The sequence below is a fragment of the Oncorhynchus clarkii genome, chromosome 12 (genome assembly GCF_045791955.1).
Source record: "Oncorhynchus clarkii lewisi isolate Uvic-CL-2024 chromosome 12, UVic_Ocla_1.0, whole genome shotgun sequence".
NCBI classification, from domain to species: domain Eukaryota; kingdom Metazoa; phylum Chordata; class Actinopteri; order Salmoniformes; family Salmonidae; genus Oncorhynchus; species Oncorhynchus clarkii.
In genome coordinates this window covers 52,657,210-52,680,550 of record NC_092158.1, presented here as the reverse complement: position 1 = coordinate 52,680,550, position 23,341 = coordinate 52,657,210, and the positions used below count along the sequence as shown (strand labels likewise).

Genomic DNA, 23,341 nt, shown 5'->3' with positions numbered 1-23,341 from the left:
TCCATTTCTTATGATATGTTACGATTTACAATTTGTATGATATGTTACGAATTGCAATTCACACAAGAATTATTATGAATTCGAAGAACTTATGCTATGTTACGAATTCCAATTAGTCAAATTCCAACCATAACATTAGCTAAATGGCTACAGGGTTAGGGTTTGGGATTAAGGTTAGGGTTAAAGTTAAGGTTAGGAGTTAGGAGTTAGGTTAAAGGGTTAAGGTTAGGGTCTGGGCAGTGTTTGCCAAACTCTTTTTGTTTTTGTGACCTAGCATTACACACCTGATTCAAATAGTCAAAGCTTGATGAATAGTTGGTTATTTGAATCAGCCGTATAATGCAAAGGAAAAAACTAAACGTGCACCCTTTGGGATCATGAGGACCGAGTTTGGGAAACACTGGGTTAGGGGGAAGAGTTAGCTAAAATGCTAAGTAGTTACAAAGTTGCTAATTAACTAAAGTTTTCAGTGATGAGGTTGAAACCTTTTGGTTGCTAGACATTCACGTTATATGCCTTCCCATCCACCACCTAGACCAACCACCTTACTTTCGGGGGGGTGGCAGAAAGCCTAGTGGTTAGAATGTTGGGCCAGTAACCAAAAGGTTGCTGGATTGAAGTTAAGCCGTTAAACCACTGTTCCCAGGTAGGCAAGTCTTAACTGACTTGCCTAGTTAAATAAAAGTTATTTTTTAAATGTACTTTTGTTTTTGCCTTAGGTAAACTTTTGTCTCACGTAACCATACCAAATGTAACATACAGTATCATACTAATGTGAAGATCCCGGATTTACATTTACTGTGTTACGTCTAGTCTATGAGAGCAGGCTGGAAATGAAAAGTTGAAAATAAAGAGAAGGTAGGGCCAGAACAGTAAAGATTTGGTAAAGTTGTAAAAGAAGGTGATAGCAATCAATATGTTACACTATATATACAAAAGTAAGTGGACACCCCTTCAAAGTAATGCTTTCGGCTATTTCACCCACAACCATTGCTGACATCGAGCACACATTGACAAATATTGGCAGTAGAATGGCCTTACTGAAGAGCTCAGTGACGTTCAATATGGCACTGTCAAAGGAAGCCACCTTTCCAACAAGTCAGTTTGTCAAATATATGCCCTTCTAGAGCTGCCCAGGTCAGTGCTGTTAGCGTGGAGTGGAAACGTCTAGGAGCAACAACGGCTCAGTTGCGAAGTGGTAGGACACTAAAACTCATAGAACGCACAAGTGGTAGGACATTAAAACTCATACCACACACAAGGTTAAGATCATCATGTTCAATGCCAAACGTCGGCTGGAGTGGTGTAAAGCTCGCCGCCAATAGACTCTGGAGCAGTGGAAACGCGTTCTCTGGAAAGAGGAATCACACTCCACCATCTGTCAGCCCGATGGACAAATCTGTGTTTGGTGGATGCCAGGAAAACGCTACCTGCCCAAATGCATAGTGCCAACTGTAAAGTTTGGTGGAGGAGGAATATTGGTCTGGGTCTGTTTTTTGTGGTTCAGGCTAGGCCCCTTAGTTCCAGAGAAGGGAAATCTTGATGCTACAGCATACAATGAATCTGTGCTCCCAACTTTGTGACCACAGTTTGGGGAAGGCCTAGAAGAGTGGAGGCTGTTATAACAGCAAAGTGGGGACCAACTCCATATTAAAGCCCCAATTTAGCAGGTGTCCACATACTGTTGGTAATGTTGTGAATGTGTGAAGGTTGTGAGGCGCTGTACAAATTTGGCAGTCACAAGACGGGGACTTAAAATATGTCAAGTGAACTGTAGGCTACTGTTCAGATGAGTTAAATGCAATAGTAATTTAAATCTGGACACTGCCTGTAGGTCTATAGGCTAACCTCTCACATACCCTTATATTCAGAGTGGGTGGGTTAAATGCGGAAGACATATTTCAGTTGAATGCATTCTGTTGTACAACTGAATAGGTATCCCCCTTTCTCTTTCCCTTATATGATCCCTATAAATATATTTGCTCCGCAAGAGAATCAGATACGACAGAGAACATTACTGAGGTAATTTTATTGATATAGGACATTGTTCTGGTGAGCAAGGATTTATGTCATCTTCAAGGCAACAAGTAATGGCAGAAGAGAAGCTGCTTGTATCAAATTTTCGACAAAAAATAATCTACTAAAATGTTGGAAATTACAAGGATAAACATTGTCAAAAAAATGGAGTTTTCTGTATTTGTCCTTTAGGGTCAAATCAAAATCAAATTTGATTTGTCACATACGCATGGTTAGCAGATGTTAATGCGAGTGTAGCGAAATGCTTGTGCTTCTAGTTCCGACCATGCAGTAATAACTAACGAGTAATCTAACCTAACAATTTCTACCTGATACACACAAGTGTAAAGGAATGAATAAGAATATGTATTATGGCCAAACGGCATAGGCAAGATGTAGTAGATGGTATAGAATACAGTATATACGTACATATGAGATGCATAATGTAGGATATGCGGCCCGGAGATTTTCACATTATCACAAATAGTCGATCGATTAACACCAATTGCAGGATAACAAACATCTGACCCAAGCATCACTAGTGGACACCCACTTTATTTTAATACATTTTATTTAACCTTTATCTAACTGGGCAAGACAGTTAAGAACAAATTATTATCTACAATGACGGACTACCCCGGCCAAACCCTAACACGGATGGCGCTGGGCCAATTGTGCACCGTCGTATGGGACTCCCAATCACGGCCGTTTGTGATACAGCCTAGAATCAAACCAGGGTCCGTAGTGATGCCTCTAGCACTGAGATGCAGTGCCTTAGACAGCTGCGTCACTCAGGAGCCCCTTATCTCAATCAATGAGACATTTCAAATAGGCAAGATGGTGGTGAGCATATTGTTGGATGACAAAAAAGTCAGAAAATATAAAATCAAATGTTATTTGTCACATGCGCCGAATACAACAGGTGTATGTATACCTTACAGTGAAATGCTTCCTTACAAGCCCTTAACCAACAATGCAGTTTTAATAAGAAAATAAGTGTTAAGAAAGTAAACAATAATAAATACAAATTTAAAAAATTCAAAGAAAAAAAAGAAATAATTAAAGAGAAACGTAAAATAGCAGAAACAAGGCTATGTACAGGGGTTACCGGGGGCACCGGTTAGTCAAGGTAATTGAGGTAATATGTACATGTGTAGGTAGAGGTAAAGTGACTATGCATAGAAAATAAACAGAGAGTAGAAGCAGCGTAAAAATGAGGGGGGGGGGGGGGGTCAATCCAAATAGTCCGGGTAACCATTTGATTAGCTGTTCAGAAGTCTTATGGCTTGGAGGTAGAAGCTGTTAAGCCTTTTGGACCTAGACTTGGCACTCCGGGACCGCTTGCCGTGCGGTAGCAGAGAGAACAGTCTATGACTAGCGTGGCTGGGGCCTTCCGCTGACACCACCTGGTATGGAGTCCCTGCGTGGCAGGAAGCATGGCCCCAGTGATGTACTGGGCCGTATGCACTACTCTCTGAAGTGCCTTGTGGTCGTAGGCCGAGCAGTTACCATACCAGGCAGTGATGCAACCAGTCAGGATGCTCTCGATGGTGCAGCAGTGTAATTGGAGGATCTGAGGACCCATGCCAACTCTTTTCAGCCTCCTCAGGGGGGATAGGTGTTGTCATGCCGTCTTCACAACTGTCTTGGTGTGTTTGGACCATAACATTTCGTTGGTGATGTGTGACAGTTCGTTGGTGAGGGCCCTGTTTGGCCATCATTTTCCTGTAGTTTACGATCATATCCTTTGTCTTTATCACATTGAGGGAGAGGTTGTTATCCCTGCACCACACTGCCAGGTCTCTGACCTCCTCCCTATAGGCTGTCTCCTCATTGTTGGTGATCAGGCCTACCACTGTTGTGTCGTCGTTGTCCAACTTAATGATGGTGTTTGAGTCATGCTTGGCCATGCAGTCATGGGTATACAGGGAGTAGGACAAGAGGGGACTGAGCAAGCACCCGTGAGTGGCCCCCGTGTTGAGGATCAGCTTGGCAGATGTGTTGTTACCTACCATTACCACCTGGGAGCGGCCCATCATGATGTCCAGGATCCAGTTGCAGAGGCAGGTGTTTAGTTCCAGTGCCCTTATCTTAATGATGATCTTTGAGATCACTATGGTGTTGAGTGCTGAGCTGTACGCAATGAATAGCAATCTCACATAGGTTTTCCTTTTGTCCAGGTGTGAAAGGGCAGTGTGGAGTGCTATAGAGATTGCATCATCTGTGGATCTGTTGGGCCATTACGCAAATTGGAGTGTGTCTAGGGTTTATGGGATAATGGAGTTAATGTGAGCCATGACCAACCTTTGAAAGCACTTCATGGCTACAGACGTGAGTGCTACGGGTCAGTAGTCATTTAGGCAGATTACCTTGGTGTTCTTGGGCACAGGGACACTGGTGGTCTGTTTGAAACATGTTGATATTACAGACCCGGTCAGGGATAGGTAGAAAATGTCAGTTAAGACACTTGCCAGTTGGTCAGCGCATGCTCTGAGTACATGTCCTGGTAATCCGTCTGGCCCTGCGGCCTTGTGAATGTTAACCTGTTTAAAGGTTTTACTCACATCGGCTATGGAGAGCGTGATCACACAGTCATCCAGAACAGCTGGTGCTCTCATGCATGCTTCTGTGTTGCTTGCCTCAAAGTGAGCATAGAAGTTATTTAGCTCATCTGGTAAGCTTGTGTCACTGGGCAGCTCGCGGCTGTGCTTCAATTTGTAGTCCGCTATAGTTTGCAAGCCCTGCCACGTCCGACGAATGTTGGAGCCGGTGTAGTAGGATTCAATCTTAGTCCTGTATTGACACTTTGCCTGTTTGATGGTTCGTTGGATGGCATTGAGGGATTTTTTTTTTTTATAAGCGGTTAGAGTCCCGCTCCTTGAAAGTGACAGCTCTACCCTTTTAGATCAGTGTGGATGTTTCCTTTAATCCATGGCTTCTGGTAGGCATATGTAAGTACGGTCACTGTGGGAATGAAGAAGAATCCCGGAACACATTCCAGTGTGCTAGCAAAACAGTCCCGTAGCTCAGCGTCAGTGTCATCTGACCACTTCTGTATTGACCGAGTCACTGGTACTTCTTGCTTTAGTTGTTTCTTGTAAGCAGGAATCATGAGGTCTAGAGGTTGTTTTTCCTCTGGTAGAAATGAGTTAAAACTAATAATATAATAAGTTCCCCTGCATTAAAGTCCCTGGCCACTAGGAGTGCCAACCTCTGAATGAAAATGTTCTTGTTTTGTTATGGCCTTTTACAGCTCGTTGAGTGCGGTCTTAGTGCCAGCATTGGTTTGTGGTGGTAAAGAGACAGCTATGAAAAATATAGATAAACTCTCTTGCTAAATAGTGTGGTCTACAGCTTATCATATGATAGTCTAAATCAGGCGAGCAAAACCTTGAGACTTCATTAATATTAGATTTTGTGCACCAGCTGGTATTGACAAATAGACACAGACCGCCACCCCTTGTCTTATAGGAGGCAGCCATTCTATCTTGCCGATGCACGGAAAACTCAACCAGATGTATGTTATCCATGTAGTCCTTCAGCCCCGACCCAGTGAAACATAATATATTAAAGTTTTGAATGTCCCATTGGTAGGATCATTTTGATCTGAGCAGTTTATTATGAAATGATTGCACGTTGGCTAATAAGACTGATGGTACAGGCGGGCTACCCCCCGCCCCCCCGACATATGGCCCCTATATATTTGTCTCTTCTTCATGCGAATGACAGGGATGTTGTCCGGTGTCCGAAGTAAATCCTTTGCGTCTGATTCGTTAAAGAATAAATCTTTGTCCAGTATGAGATGTGTAAGCACTGTTCTGATATCCACAAACTCTTTTCGGTCATAAGAGACGATGGCAGAAAGATTATGGGTTTGGCCTTCGAAATAACTATGCATACACACAAAACACATCATGCCTACTGTAAAATATGGTGGTGGATCTTTGTGGTTAAGGCGCTATTTTACTACCACTGGTCCTAGGGCCCTTGTTAAGGTCAACGGCATCGTGAACTTTACCAAGTAACAGGACATTTTATCCAAAAATCTGGTTGCCTCTGCCAGCAGGCTGAAACTTGGCCACAAATGAATCTTCCAGCAAGACAATAACCCCAAGCACACATCAAAACACACAAAGGGGTTAATTTACCACAAAATCGACATTTTGCAATGACCATCTCAGTCGGACTTTAACCCCACTGAAAACATGTGGTTTTAATTGAAGAGGGCAGCCCATAAGAGCAGACAAATTATGTCAAGAATCTGGAAAGATTTCTGTATGGAGGAATGGTGTAAGTACCTTCACTATGATTTCTTCAATCTCATAAAACATTTTAGAAAAAGTGTCATTGCCCTCTCACTGGGAAAGTGTTGGACTATTGAAAACAGGGGATCCAATCATTTTGACCTTTACATTTTTTAGTTGTTAAACCCAAAATCTCTTTATCTGTGCATTTGTATTAGTTTAAAATAATATAATAAAAATAGCCAACAATATAGCTCACTATTTTATTATTTATTTCATACAGTCTTCTTTGCTCATCTTTATCAAGGAATCAAATAATTCCAGACCCTGCTGTATATGAAAGGAGTGTTACAAAATTAGTTTTACAAAACTTTTAAAAATCACTATATAAAGAGGAAAAGGAATTCAATAATTATAATTACTTACATGGTATTACTTCATTATCGTGAGAGAAATATTGAGTTTAAAATGTATTGATGTACAAGCTACTGAAGGAACCGGTTTGTTTTCTAAATCAAGCATATTTCCCTTGAAAATCAGTTTTAGTTCACATCACTTGAAATGCAATCAGAAAATGTCAGACAAAAATATGTTTTGAGCAGCCACACGTGAATAAAAAAAATACACATACACTGACAATAATATAATACAATACAATGTCTCTCTCTCTCTCTCTCTCTCTGTCTAATCCCACGCTACTATCTGTGCAGTGTTTGGCAGCGGCTGCAGTCTGGTCACGTCCTCTGTGCTGGATGCCGTTCAAAGATGTGTGCTGTGCCACTCACCGTGTGTGTCCTACTCTGTGCCGCACCTGTTCCTCTGCCCTACACCACGCAGCACTGGCAAACTGACAAAGTCCCCCCCTCCCCACCCCACAACAGCTGCCACGGCAGGAGGTTGGAGGAGTAAAATAAATGACAAACATCTGCAGCACACAGATTAATTGGGCAAAGTATCTGTAAATTGGGTCTGGTGGTTTTCTATCTGCTTGTCCAAACGTAGTGATGAGACACGGAAAGGAACCGGGAAGCGACAATATGACAGTCATCTCGCCAAATATGGCATTTATTTATTTGTTTTTCCCATGAAGGAAATCTAATTTGGAGTCGATGAAACTTATGCCACAGCAGCCAGAATAAAAACGACTTGAAAGAATCCTATATATATCCTATATTATGTTTATTATGGGTGATTCAATTCGCCAGTATTTTGAATTAGATTATATTTTTTATTACCGGGATGCAGATTTAGTGGCACAGGATTAATAACCCAGATACCATAATCAGAATATTGCAACCAACCCCTATGGCTAATTGCCATATATTGAAGTTTGAAGCCCCATCCAATCTTTCATGCCAGACCTCACTGTCCTTGCTGTCCCCAAAGTTGAGGCCATAATTAGGTAGAAACCTATTACTTTGATTAGGACTGGTTTGTGATTGCATTGCCTCGTGCTGGGTTAATCAGGACAGGGAACGTGGTCATCAGCGTCGAGGGACTTCTGATGACTGTGTGCCATCTGGGCTAACGATATAGGAAACTTTCTGAAAGCCTTAATCATCGTTGCCCTGTCAGAGGTCTCTGAGTGCTGTATCTAGCACCAGGGGCTCTGCTGAAAGCTGGACAGACAGAGGAGAACTGCTCTACAGGGGATGGCCAGTCTCTGAGAGTTCAGAAAGGGCCCTGTTCATCCGCTGATAAAGGCTTCTGTGCTTGCTGGCAGTGGCTGTACAATATCTGCTGTGCTAGTTGTGGCTAGTCGTTTGCTCAGCTCCCTGGCTGTCCAGCGAGCCCTTGTGTGGAAGAGGAAATTGAATAATAAGCTCATCTGGAGATCTACTTTGAAGTGGGGAACATGTGCTCCCAGCTTCCAGAATTTAGGTCATGTTTGAAATGCTAATCAGGCAGCATGTAGTCAGGGTGCTTGTGTACTTTGCCGGTGCAAAGTACGGGCCTGTGTGATTTGTTTTTATTGTATATATATTTGATTTAATCTTAGTGAGAGGGGTAATGCTTGATATCTTCTTTGACACTCTTGCCCTTCTTGCCTCTTTACTGTAGTCTTTCAAACTTAGTGATTGGAGAACATGCACATACAGTTACATACATTACATCTTCATCTTATAGGCACCAGTTGAAACCAACCAGTTGAGTGTCAAGGGGACATAAATGCAGCTGAGGCCCCTGTACCTAAACATCACTTAGTAGAGTTCAAGAGAAATAGATTTTCTTTATTTAATTAGGATCCCCATTAGCCGACACCAATGGCGAAAGCTAGTCTTACTGGGGTCCCACAAATAATGAAAAAGACATTACAGACAAAATACTTCACAATTTACACACATTTAAAACATTAACATGTCGAATGCGTATGTGTGCATGTTCTTTGACTCAGGGGGTTGACTAGTAGAGCTGGAGGAGGAAAAAGATAGAACTCTAGAATCAGTATAGATCTCGAGGGAAAAATCATGTCCTTGGTGGCACCAGACGCAGTGACCCTTTCACCTTGCACTAACAAGTACCTTCTATCACCACGAGGGTCAACTGCACGTCAACTCCTCTATTCCCTCAGGCCAGGGGTGTCAAACTTATTCCATGGAGGGCCTTGTGTCTGCTGAATATTTTTCTTCTTCTTCAATTAAGACCTAGACAACCAGGTAAGTGGAGATCCTTACTAATTAGTGACCTTAATTCATCAATCAAGTACAAGGGAGGAGCGAAAACCCACAGACAAACATTGGAATGAGTTTAGACACATGTGCCTTAGGCTAACAGTGGAGCATGATGGGGCCAATGGAAACCTTTAAGGCAGATGGAACACCTCTGGTTCATCCCAGACGTGGAGGTTTGAGGGTTGTGGGCTGTTGTCCTTTTGGTGGTACTCACCTCTCTCCTCCAGTTGGTTCTTTTCCATCGTCCGCTTACTAAAGCTTGTGATGCAGAGAGATTTCCTCATGAAAAAGAGCAGTGGAGAGTTTAAGATCAAGTATACATGGCTTTTATTAAATGCAGCACATGCAGAGGGTGAGAAAAAGCTGCAGGCAGACCCTCTGTCACCGTCTCCTCATCCCTCACTCTGGTTCCAATCATGGGACTCCAGTCTGGTGAGGGTTGCATTAGCTCTGCACCACTGGCCACAAGGACCGCTCTTGCATAGTTATGTTACCCTTCACATTCCTCTCTACAAAGACTCCCCAGAAATACTTTTCCTGCCAATAACAGCGCTGTCGGTGGTGGATAATACTTTTTCCCACACTCACTGTCTTGCCCTTTGATGGTTTTGAGAAGACAACAGATGTGGATAAAAGTCAAAGCTCAGCTCTAAGTGGAAATCATCTTTGGAGAGACTTTTTGAAAGTTATTTGATGTTTAAAATAGTAATTAACGTTAGAGACAAAGAACGCCCAATTCAGCAGTCAGGTGAAGTAGAAATCAGAGCCCAGAACAAATTATTATCATTACATACAGTCACAAAGCCAAATTAGGAAAAAAAAATATATATTCTTTGGCTTTATAAAACAACTCAGAGATGAATTAATGTTCCAGTCATTTTTGTAACGCTCAATAAAATGTCACTATAATTATCCTGGAGGCATTGAGTACTGTACATGTTCATAAAAAGCCTTGTGTTCTCAGCCTAGACTGACCCCTCTCCTTCAACTCGGCTTGATCTCAATTATCTTTTGTGGAAGGAAACAAGAACACAGAGAATTAGTAGAGCTTTACAGATTATCAGATTATCTCCCTGTTGTTGCTCTCCTCAGAGACAGACCATTTAATGTGATCAGATGCACATTGAATCAATTAAAATGTCATCCTGTAAAACTATACGCTCTGACAGACTTTGAAAACAAAATACATCAAAAATCTAATTATTCACAGTAGACAAACCTAGCTTTTTCATTTTGCATGGAAAAAATGAAATCCTCACAGCTATCATTTCCAGTGACCATCAGCTTGTTTGTGCATTTGATATGAATTATACTTAAGTCAATCTGACCATGACTCCATCTTGTTGCTCCCCTCCTAAAGGCAGAAACTAAAGCAGGAAGCACCATGCTTAGGTCTAGCCAACGTTGGTCTGACCAATCGGATTCCACGCTTCAAGATTGGTTCGATCACGTGGACTGGGATATGTTCCGGGTAGCCTCAGACAATAAGATTCACGTACACACTGACTCGGTGAGTGAGTTTATTAGGAAGTGCATTGGAGATGTTGTACCCACCGTGACTATTAAAACCTTCCCTAACCAGAAACCGTGGATTGATGACATCATTCGCGCAAAACTGAAAGAGCAAACCACGCATTAAATCATGGAAAGGTGACTGGAAACATGACCGAATACAAACAGTGTACTTATTCCCTCCGCATTGCAATCAAACAAGCAAAGCGTCGCAATTAAACAGTTCAAACACGAGACGTATGTGGCAGGGTCTACAGACAATCACGGATTACAAAAAGAAAACCAGCCCCATCGCGGACATCGACGTCTTGCTCCCAGACAAATTAAACAACTTATTTGTGCGTTTTGAGGACAATACACTGCCACCAACACTGCCCGCTACCAAAGACAGTGGTCTCTCCTTCTCCGTGGCTGATGTGAAAACATTTAAACGTGCTAACCCTTGCAAGGCTGCCGGCCCAGACGACATCCCTAGCCTCGTCCTCAGAGGCTGGTGTGTTTACGGACATATTCAATCAATCTCTATCCCAGTCTGCTGTCCACACATGCTTCAAGATGGCCACCATTGTTCCTGTTCCCAAGAAAGCTAAGGTAACGGAACTAAATGACTATCGCTTCATAGCATTCACTTCTGTCACTAAGAAGTGCTTCGATAGACATGTCCAGGATCACATCACCTCAACCCTACCTGACACCCTAGACCTAGACTCCAATTTACCTACCGCCCCAATAGGTCCACAGACGATGCAATCACCATCACACTGCCCTATCACTTCTGGACAAGAGGAATACCTATGTATGAATGCTGTTCATTGACTACAGCTCAGCATTCAACACCAAAGTACCCTCCAAACTCATCAGCTATTATCTTTACACCTTTGTCTGGTGAAAAATGTATAGGGGTCTACTGTTAAAGGAGGTCTACCGCCCTCCCTCAGTTAACCTTTGTGCACTCTAGCAGTTAGCTAATTTGTTGTCTTCTTTTACTAAATCTGTAGTTATAAACTAAATTATGATTGAGAAAAGCTTGTGCAAGGCTACCTAAAACGTTTGACCCAAGTTAAACAATTTAAAGGCAATGCTACCTAATACTAATTGAGTGTATATAAACTTCTGACGCACTGGGAATGTGATGAAAGAAGTAAAAGCTGAAATAAATAATTCTCTACTATTATTCTGACATTTCACATTCTTCAAATAAAGTGGTGATCCTAACTGACCTAAGACCGGGAATGTTTACTAGGATTAAATGTCAGGAATTGTGAAAAACTGAGTTTAAATGAATTAGGCTAAGGTGTATGTAAACTTCTGACTTCAACTGTGTGTGCAGATGTGTATGGCGGGTGTTCTGCAGTGAGTTCTCCACTGAGTTCTGCAGTAACATCTAAAATGCTTTGAATTAATCAGCTCCTTGGAGAATGCTGTCCATTCCAGCACCATAGATAATAGGCTACTTGGGTGTTTACCCTGTCTGCTGCGCTATGTTGTGTTTGTCACTTTTTTTCTCATGTGTTCAGATACCTCAGAGCCCCCGGAATCACCATCCCCTCTTGCGGTCACTATGCGTTCCGGGACGTCCTGATTTACAAATGAACACTTGCGTTTCCACAGGCAGCCCAATTCTGATCTTTTTCCAGTAATTGGTCTTTTGACCAATCGCATCAGATCGTTTCCCATCAGATATTTTTCAGAGCTGATCTGAATGGTCAAAAGATCAATCAGTGAAAAAAGTATCAGAATTGGGCTGCCTGTGTAAACACACCCCAAGTTCACAGTCCATGTAGTTAAGTCTTGTTGCTTTTTGTGCTATGTTGCTCTGTCTGCATGCTATGTCTTGCTTGTCCTGCGTGTGCTCACTGCTCATTGATTGTCTGTATTGTAATTGTTTAAAATAACCTGCCCAGGGACTGCGGTTGAAAATTAGCCGGCTGGCTAAAACCGACACTTTTACTGAAACGTTGATTAATGTGCACTGTCCCTATAACAATAAACTCAAACTCAATGTTGCCCCTCACTTCCTCTATCCAAGGACCCTTTCAAATCAGTATTATTCCTTATGAAGTGATGTAGGGCGTCTTTAAATTGGACATATGATCATGTTCGTTGTCAGCTTGAACAGTCCACTAATAATGGTATTATGATCATAATGGCACATTTGGGACATGCTGCTGACTGCGCTAGAATGAGCTGATGATGTTGACCATGGTCATGTGACCTGTCCCAGCTGAACCTGCTGCTGTAATTGGGCCTGGAAGCAGACGTGTAGAAGATGAATGTATGTTCCACACATGTATGTGTTCAGGACAAATGTACTGAGCAGAAAGAGGAGAAGGCACAAGATAATAGCGACCATTTCTGGAAATGCATAGGCTAGTGTACTTTCATACTACTAAGGTCAATCCAATATCTCTGGGCTTTTTTGCAGATAGAACACCATGATTGTGAGTTCTGAGGCTGCATTGGCAACTGCCCTTCCCTGACTGGAGTGGACTTTTAACGGAACACATGCTAACCACCAACATACTGTTCCCTCATTTGGTCACTCAGTTTACCATAATACCAGTTAACCTCATGCAGCCTGATTACTGTGATTAAGACTCAACATACATGGTAAGACTCTAAGGATCAAGCAGGGCTTTCTTAAACCAGGAAACTTGATAAAAATGTCCTCTTTCTTTGGCTATCTGCATATGGGTACAATGATCATTGATTGTGAGTTACAAGCATCAGTATCACATGTTGTTTGAGGTCAACTGGTAATGTGTTTTTCATGTTCCTCTCTAAGCTGTCTCCTGTCTCCAGAGAGAGACTAATATTATTTTCCTACAATTATTTTGTCACAAGAAAAAAATTGCAATTTTCTGAGTATGAAATGTGAATTAATTTCATGTTAATGAATTGGCCCCTGGCAATGTGACTATTCTCCCTGAAAGGGAGACTGTCTACGGGACAATTACATGCTAACTAATAAATACTTTTTAAAATCAGTACTACTGACACACTCATAATCTCAGACTCACTATTAAGACAATCAAAAAAATGTCCATAATGATGGTACAACTGGGTGCATGCGAGCATCTACTGGTAAGATTGATATGGTTTGTGGTTTAGCAGAAAGGGCATAAGTGCTCTTATACCTGCACCCGAGTGGAAATGAAGGTTGCTCTATGCCCACTCAGAAAATGGAGAAGGCTTGAGGATGGCAGGGGATTAGTTTTGTCAGTAAGAAGAACCCACTGTGCACTTCAATTCAGTGTCTATTTCATGTTGGTTCAGTGTAATTTCATTGAAATGACGTGGAAACAACATTGATTCAACCAGTGTGTGCCCAGTGGGAAACAAGTCTGTCGTAGACTTACTGCAGACATTTCAGACAGAGTTCTTTGAGGGAAAATCTAATAAGTCCACTCATTTCTGGCAATATTGCAATAACAATATAAGAAGCAGAGCCATTCTAGATACTCCTCATTTCTCTTTTATCAGATATGTGTGTATTGTCAGGTGGATTGCGTGTCAAACAGTAGATGTTGAAAAGGCTGCCCTGGCTGACTTCAAGGTGGAGAGTAAAATTACAAGTTTGTAATACTCTTTTAATTCATATTTCATGGACTCTGCATGGTAATCATACTTTCTAGTCCCTTTTTCTTATCATAACCAGAACAAATGACTCTAGGTTCTTTGTCAATCTATTTACACATCAACATGTTACATATCTGGTAAACCCATAGACCACCCGCTCACAAACAAAATCCAGTCACCCCATGGACAAACAAAGACAGCAACTCAGACACACACATCTTCACGCTAGCAGGCAATTCCATTCAACCACTGTTTGATAAAAGGATAAACAACAATGGAAAGTTAACTTTAAGCTTTGTAATCTTCATTTCACTATGAAATCTGTCTGTGCATCAGCATGGCGTTCATATAAGAAATTACTCATAACAAATTTTACACTTACAGTAAAGTGAGCTGATGATCAATAGCGATGAAGGTCGTGTCAGACATGCAGTGCATTGTGAATGGATGAGTGTGAGCTTATGCCTCCTCCTGTGTCCTTCTCTCTCTCTGAGAGGTGAACTCATACAGTCTGTTAGTGTCCTAACATCCCACCAGGTCCCAGTTGGACATCTCTATCTCTGTGTTTAATGTTGCATGAAGTCATCTGAAGAGTAAACATTTGTTATGTGAGCTGGGTTTTACCCAAATTATTTGCCATCCATTACACATTTGGCCATGGGAAGCCATGAAAGCAATAGCACCTACAGCAGGGATGGACAACTGGCGGCCTGCAGCCTCCCTTTTGTTGTCCCATGGATTAACCCCCCCCCCCCCCCCCCCCCAAAAAAAGAAAAAATGAAATACATATATTTTAGGAACTCAGTAAGGGTCTCAACTTACTGTTGAGAGGTAGAATAGTAGAATACACAAGGTGCACATTCAAAATTTGATTGTGCATCAGCAGTTTTTCTCTTGTTATGTCAGTCACTGACAGTCACTCAATTAGCCCATGTCAGCATTTTTTATAAATACATTTTTATTTGTCTTCTGCGCCAAATACAACAGGTAGACCTTACCGTGAATGCTTACTTACAAACCCTTAACCAACAATGGAGTTAAGAAAACTAAAGTAAAAAGTAAAAAATAAAAATTAACACAATAAAATAACAATAATTAGGCTATATACAGGGGTTACCGTTACAGAGTCAATGTGCGGGGGTACAGGTTAGTCGAGGTAATTTGTACTTGTACGTAGGGGTAAAGTGACTATGCATGGTTAATGAACCGTGTGACATTTTCTTGTTTGCTTATGACCTTATACAGCTCATGAGTGCCAGCATCGGTTTGTGGTGGTAAATAGACGGCTATGAAAAATATTGATTAAAACTCTTGGTAGATAGTGTGGTCTACAGCTTATCATGAGTACTCTACCTCAGGCGAGCAATACCTCGAGACTACCTTAATATTAGACATTGAGCACCAGCTGTTATTGACAAATAGACACACACCCCAACCCCTCGTCTTAGCTGTTCTGTCCTGCCAGTGCACGAAAAACCCAGCCAACTGTATATGTGACCCATTTCAGGAAACTAGTCGTATGTCGCTGGTCACTACATCCCAGGAGAGCCGTTTGAACGTAATCTTATTTTTTTAATCAAAATACGTTTTTTGTCAGAAATGCCTCCTCAAACATGTGAACTTTCATGTGCCCTAATAACAAACTTGTATGCCATCTGTAAATACTAATAAAATTGTTAAATTACGAGCCTAGTTGGTTTAGCCACAGAAATAGGCAGCAACCTTCCAGATAGCCATGATTGGCTGAGATAATATGTGGGATGGACATGCCGAGAGATGAGTTTGGATTGGTTTGCTACATAGCACACTACAGTCTATTTGAGCTGGTCAGTATGTGTTGGTAATCCTGTCTAACACAGCTTTAAAAAATGTTTATTGCGTGGGTAAAACTGCGTAAGTGTTGCTCTACATTTTCTGGAGGACCGAGTTCAGTGGAATTCAAGTACGACACCTAAGGAGATGGAGAAAACCGCTGTCTCTGGATTACATCTTCAATCTAAGGGCAACCATGACAGAAGGCGGGTCCATCTATGATGTATACTAGTAAGAAAGTGGTTTCATTGTGTACTGTTAGCTAGCTAATGTTCGCTAGCTAACGTTACATGTATGACCTTATTATTCGTATCTCAGAGCCATTTACTTGGCCAGCTATTATTGAACCTGGATGGTTAGCTACCTTCAGATTTATGCAGGATAGTAATGTCATGAGTTGGGATTATGGATCATTGTTTAGCTAGCTAGCTACATGATTTAACAAAAGAATCAACTATGCAAGTATCCGTTTTAAAAAAATGTCACTGTGACAACTGTTGATAGACATTGGTTAGCTACCTGCAGATGCATGCAGGGTAGTAATGTCATGAGTTGTAACTATGGTTCATTGTTTAGCTAGTTACATGTCTGAACAAAAGAGTCCACTATGCAAGTAATATTTTCAATAGAATGTCACTGCGACAACTGCTGATAGACATTGGTGAGCTACCTGCAGATTCATGCAGGTTAGTGACATCATGAGTTGTGATTATGTTTCATTGTTTAGCTAGCTACCTAGCTAGCTACAGTGGCTTGTGAAAGTTTTCACCTCCCTTGGAATTTTTCCTATTTTGTTGCCTTACAACCTGGAATTAAACTTGATTTTTTGGGGGGGTTTGTATCATTTGATTTACACAAAATGCCTACCACTTTTAATAAGCAATACAACTTCAGCATGCATAACTAATATCCCCCCCAAAGTCAATACTTTGTAGAGTCACCTTTTGCAGCAATTACATCTGCAAGTATTTTGGGGTATGTCTCTATAAGCTTGGCACATCTAGCCACTGGGATTTTTTACCATTCTTCAAAGCAAAACTGATCCAGCTCCTTCAAGTTGGATGGGTTCCGCTGGTGTACAGCAATCTTTAAGTCATACCACAGATTCTCAATTGGATTGAGTTCTGGGCTTTGACTAGGCCATCCCAAGACATTTAAAGTTTCCCCTTAAACCACTCAAGTGTTGCTTTAAACCACTCAAGTGTTGCTGGAAGGTGAACCTCCGTCCCAGTCTCAAATCTCTGGAAGACGGAAACAGGTTTCCCTCAAGAATTTCCCTATATTTAGCGCCCTCCATCATTCCTTCAATTCTGACAAGAATCCTAGTCCCTGCCGATGAAAAACATCCCTACAGCATGATGCTGCCAAAAACTGTGGGGGTGATGGGAGGTGTTGGGTTTGCGCCAGACATAGCATTTTCCTTGATGGCCAAAAAGCTCAATTTTAGTTTCATCTGACCAGAGTACCTTCTTCCATATATTTGGGGAGTCTCCCACATGCCTTTTGACAAATTGCTTATTTCTTTCTTTCTTTCTTTTTTCTAGCCACTCTTCCATAAAGCCCAGCTCTGTGGAGTGTACAGCTTCAAGTGGTCGTATGGACAGATACTCCAATCTCCGCTGTGAGGTTTGCAGCTCCTTCAGGGTTAATTTTTTAATGATTTCTTTCACCTTTATTTAACCAGGTAGGCTAGTTTAGAGCAAGTTCTCATTTACACCTACAACCTGGCCAAGATAAAGCAAAGCAGTTAGACACATTCAACAACACAGAGTTACACATGGAATAAACAAACATACAGTCAATAATACAGCAGGAAAAAAAAAAATGTATACAGTGTGTGCAAATGAGGTAAGGCAATAAAATAGGCCATAGTGGCAAAGAAATTACGATATAGCAATTAAACACTGGAGTGATATATGTGCAGAAGATGAATGTGCAAGTAGAGATACTGGGGTGCAAAGGAGAAAGATAGATAAATAAATATAGAATGGGGATGAAGTAGTTGGATGGGCTATGTACAGGTGCAATGATCTGTGAGCTGCTCTGACAGCTGATGCTTTAAGTTGGTGAAGGAGATAAGAGTCTCCAGCTTCAGCGATTTCTGCAGTTAGTTCCAGTCATTGGCAGCAGAGAACTGGAAGGAAAGGCGGCCAAATTAGGAATCGGCTTTGTGGGTGACCAGTGAAATATAACTGCTGGAGCGCGTGCTACGGGTGGGTGCTGCTATGGTGACCAGTGACTTGAGAAAAGGCCCCTGCCTTTACATACCCCTTACCTAGCAAAGACTTGTAGATGACCTGGAGCCAGTGGGTTTGGCGACGAGTATGAAGCGAAGGCCAGCCAACAAGTGTGTACATGTCGCAGCGGTGTTTAGTATATGGGGCTTTGGTGACAAAACAGATGGCACTGTGATAGACTGCATCCAATTTGTTGAGTAGAGTGGTGGAGGCTATTTTGTAAATGACATCGCCGAAGTCGAGGATCGTTAGGATAAGTCAGTTTTACGAGGGTATGTTTGGCAGCATAAGTGAAGGATGCTTTTTTGCGAAATAGGAAGCCGGTTCTAAATTTATTTTTGGATTGGAGATGCTTAATGTGGGTCTGGAATTAGAGTTTACAGTCTAACCAGACACCTAGGTATTTGTAGTTGTCCATATATTCTAGGTCAGAACCATCCAGAGTAGTGATGCTGGATGGGCGGGCAGCTGTGGGCAGCGATCGGTTGAAGAGCATTCATTTAGTTTTACTTGCATTTAAGACCAGTTGGAGGCCACAGAAGGAGAGTTGTATGGTATCGTCTGGAGGTTAGTCAGCACAGTGTCCAAAGAAGGGCCAGAAGTATACAGAATAGTGTCATCTGCATAGATGTGGATCAGAGAATCACCAGCAGCAAAAGCAACATCAATTGATGTTTGATGTTGACAATTTTGGCAGATAATTTTAGACAGAGAGGGTCCAGATTGTCTAGCCCGGCTGATTTGTAGGGGTCCAGATTTTGCACCTCTTTCGGAACATCAGCTATCTGGATTTGGGTGAAGGAGAAATGGGGAGGCTTGGGTGAGTTGCTGGGGGGGGGGGGGGCAGGGCCAGGTGGAAAGCCAGGTGGAAAGCATGGCCAGCCGTAGAAAAATGCTTATTGAAATTCTCAATTATTTATCGGTGGTGACCGTGTTTCCTAGCCTCAGTGTTGTGGGCAGCTGGGAAGGAGGTGCTCTTATTCTCCATGAACTTTTTTGAGTTTGTGCTACAGGATGCACATTTCTGTTGGAAAAAGATAGCCTTTGCTTTCCTAACTGCTTGTGTATATTGGTTCCTAACTTCCCTGAAAAGTTGCATATCACGGGGGCTATTTGATGCTAATGCAATACACCATGGAATGTTTTGTGCTGGTCAAGGGCAGTCAGGTCTGGAGTGAACCAAGGGCTATATATCTGTTTCTGGTTCAACATTTTTTGAATGGTGCATGCTTATTTAAGATGGTGAGGAAAGCACTTTTAAAGAATAACCAGGCATCCTCTACTGACGGAATGAGGTCAATATCCTTCCAGGATACCCGGGCCAGGTCGACTAGAAAGACCTGCTCACTGAAGTGTTTTCGGGAGCGTTTGACAGTGATGAAGGGTGGTCATTTCACCGCAGACCCATTACGGATGCAGGTAATGAGGCAGTGATTGCTGAGATCTTGGTTGAAGACAGCAGAGGTGTATTTGGAGGGCAAGTTGGTTAGGATGATATCTATGAGGGTGCCCGTGTTTACGGATTTGGGGTTGTGCCTGGTAGGTTCATTGACAATTTGTGTGAGATTGAGGGCATCAAGCTTAGATTGTAGGATGGCCGGGGTGTTATGCATGTCCAGTTTAGGTCATCTAGTAGAACGAGCTCTGAAGATAGATGGGGGACAATCAATTCACATATGGTGTCCAGGGCACAGCTGGGGGCAGAAGGTGGTCTATAGCAAGCAACAACAGTGAGAGACTTGTTTCTGGAAAGGTGTATTTTTAGAAGTAGAAGCTTGAATTGTTTGGGCACAGACCTGGATAGTATGACAGAACTCTGCAGGCTATCTTCGGTCTCTTAATTTCCTCTCTGATTAATGCCCTCCATGCCTGGTCCGTGTGTTTTGGTGGCTTGGCAGGTTTGTTGTCATGCCATATCATTTCAATTTTAATATTGGATTTAATGGTGCTCCGTGGGATGTTCAAGGTTTCTGATATTTTTTTATGACCCAACCCTGATCTGTACTTCTCCACAACTTTGTCCCTGACCTGTTTGTAGAGCTTCTTGGTTTTCATGGTATCACTTCCTTAGTGCTGTTGCAGACTCAAAGGCCTTTCAGAACACATGTACAGTGGGGCAAAAAAGTATTTAGTCAGCCACCAATTGTACAAGTTCTCCCACTTAAAAAGATGAGAGAGGCCTGTAATTTTCATCGTAGGTACACTTCAACTATGACAGACAAAATGAGAAAAATAAATCCAGAAAATCACATCCAACAGGAGGAGAATTTGACTCTAGAAAAGGTGTTTTCCATGAGAGGACTATACATCCTTCATCTCAACCTTAGAAGTATTTTTCCCAAGATTGAGGAAATTCGCCTACTCTCCAGTAACTGTAAGGTGTGAGTGCTTTGCCCGAAACATTGTATGATGGTTCAATAAAAAAAAACTCTGAGATTGAAGCAAAAAATTATGTAGTAATTATAAGTGACCGCAATTGCAAAGGCAGGGGAATTTGTATTTATGTAAGATCAGATATTGGGTCCAACTATGGATCTGATTTAAGCCATGACGAGATTGAAGCTGTGTGGTTGGACATTTTATTACCAAAATGCAAACACATTATAGCCGGAATCTGTTACAGACCACCAGACCAGTACAAGTTGAATGAATTGTGGGAGGAGACTTGCCAACTGTACAGACTTTGATAAATCAGAGGTTATTGTTACTGGTGATTTCAATACAGATATGCTCAAAAAGGGCCATGCTACTTTTAAAGCTCTTAAGAATTGTTGTAATCTGTTTGCCTTATACCAGCTGATTAATGAGCCCACCAGGGTCTGTCCTTCGACCCAAACCCTCATTGACCTTGTGTTGGGGTCGGATCGATCAAAGGATATCAAACAGTGGGGTTGTGTGCTCAATGATCATTCCATAATTTTCTGTAGTAGGAAGATTCAGAAAACAGTTTTTATTGTCATAACTCAATAAAAATGATTTAAAAAGAAAATTAAGCAAAGAACAGAACCATGGATAAATGATAAAAAGTTTGTCACATGTGCTCCCTCTCCGGTCTCTAGGTCACCATGCTGCTCGTTATGGAGCACACCTGTCACCATCGTTACGCGCATTATGACACTCACCTGGACTCCATCACCTCCTTGAATACCTGCCCTTTACATGTCACTCCCTTTGGTTTCTTCCCCAGTCGTCATTGTTGCTATTTCATGTTGGTGCTCTGTTTGTGGTTCTTGTTTTGTTCATTTATTAATCAAATGTATTCACTCCCTGAACTTGCTTCCCGTCTCTCAGAGAACATCGTTACAATTTTAAAGGCAATTAAGCGTGGAAATGAATGCTTTCTGGAGTTCAGGAAATCCAGGGCAGATTAAATATTTATAGACTAAGAAATGAGGTTAACAGGATGACACAGAAGGCCAAGAAATATTATTTTAATGACAAAATAGTTGAAAATAGGAACAATCCAAGTAAATTATGGAAGTGTCTGAAGCTGTTAGGCTACAATAACAGATTAAAGACCAAAACTCAATCTTAGCTTGGACAGTGGAAGAAAGGTTACATCAGATAAGACCATGGTTGCAGACAGTCTGAATAGCTATTTTAAAACTATAGCAAATACATTAGTTAGCAAGTTGTCCATTTTTTTATTTTTTTATTTAATCAGGTAGGCTAGTTGAGAACAAGTTCTCATTTACAACTGCGACCTGGCCAAGATAAAGCACAGCAGTTCAACACATACAGCAACACAGAGTTACACATGGAATAAACAAACAGTCAATAATACAGTAGAAAGAAAAGTCTATATACAGTGAGTGCAAATGAGGTATGATAAGGGAGGTAAGGCAATAAATAGGCCATGGTGGCGAAGTAATTACAATATAGCAATTAAACACTGGAATGGTAGATGTGCAGAAGATTAATGTGCAAGTAGAGATACTGGGGTGCAAAGGAGCAAGATAAATAAATTAATATAGTATGGGGATGAGGTAGTTGAATGGGCTGTCAATCAGGTTGCTATGGGGAGAGTCATGTCCAGCCGTTTTACTCATAGCAGGGGGTTCAAGTAGATGCTTTTTTATTTGAAAAGGTGCCTGAGTCAACTGTGCTAGAGAAGCTGAAAGAACTTGACCATTCCAAAGCAACTGGCCTTGACAACATTCCTGACAGATTCTAAAGGATCCTGCAGTAGTTATCCCCCCCCCCCCCCCCCCCCCCTGTGTAACTCACATTGTAAATCTGTCTATTGAACTATGGTGTTTTCCGGGGGTGTCCTCGGAATGGGCCACAGTGTCTCCTGACCCCTCCTGTCTCAGCCTCCAGTATTTATGCTGCAGTAGTAGTTTGTGTGTCGGGGGGCTAGGGTCAGTTTGTTATATCTGGAGTACTTCTCCTGTCCTATTCGGTGTCCTGTGTGAATCTAGGTGTGCATTCTCTAATTCTCTCCTTCTCTCTTTCTCTCTCTCGGAGGACCTGAGCCCTAGGACCATGCCCCAGGAATACCTGACATGATGACTCCTTGCTGTCCCCAGTCCACCTGACTGTGCTGCTGCTCCAGTTTTAACTGTTCTGCCTTATTATTATTCGACCATGCTGGTCATTTATGAACATTTGAACATCTTGACCATATTTTGTTATAATCTCCACCCGGCACAGCCAGAAGAGGACTGGCCACCCCACATAGCCTGGTTCCTCTCTAGGTTTCTTCCTAGGTTTTGGCCTTTCTAGGGAGTTTTTCCTAGCCACCGTGCTTCTACACCTGCATTGCTTGCTGTTTGGGGTTTTAGGCTGGGTTTCTGTACAGCACTTTGAGATATCAGCTGATGTACGAAGGGCTATATAAATAAATTTGATTTGATTTGATTTTCCCAGTGAACTAAAATTTGCAATTGTCATTACTTTATATAAAAAGGGAATAAGTTAGATCATGGAAACTATCGGCCTGTCTCAATCCTGTGTGTTTTATCGAAGGTCATGAAAAAGATTATGTTCAAGCAGATTGACAGTTATATTTCCTTACATAACCTGTTATATGAGCTCCAATCTGGCTTTAGGAAATCCCATTCCACTGACACTTGCCTACTATATCTAACTGACCAACAAGGAAGGAAGTCGACTGAGGGAAACGTTGTGGTATGGTTATGTTAGATCTCTAAAAGGAGTTTGATACAGTGGATCATGAGATTCTGTTAATCGAACTAAGAGCCATGGGCTTTAACAACTTAGCAGTAAAATGGGTTATCTCTTATCTGCAAGGAAGAAAACAGATTGT

General features: G+C 41.8%; 1 long non-coding RNA gene across 2 annotated transcripts; it reads left to right on the top strand.

Moving 5' to 3' along the window:
- The first annotated feature begins 6,216 nt into the window (after positions 1-6,216).
- LOC139422073 (uncharacterized) lies at positions 6,217-18,096 on the top strand. 2 transcript variants are annotated; one of them, XR_011635706.1, is made up of 5 exons: positions 6,217-6,306; positions 8,833-8,917; positions 10,293-10,442; positions 12,870-13,054; positions 17,380-18,096. It is a non-coding gene; the product is annotated as an uncharacterized lncRNA (long non-coding RNA). The 2 variants fall into 2 exon arrangements; XR_011635705.1 differs by lacking the exon at positions 12,870-13,054.
- The last annotated feature ends 5,245 nt before the right edge of the window (positions 18,097-23,341 follow it).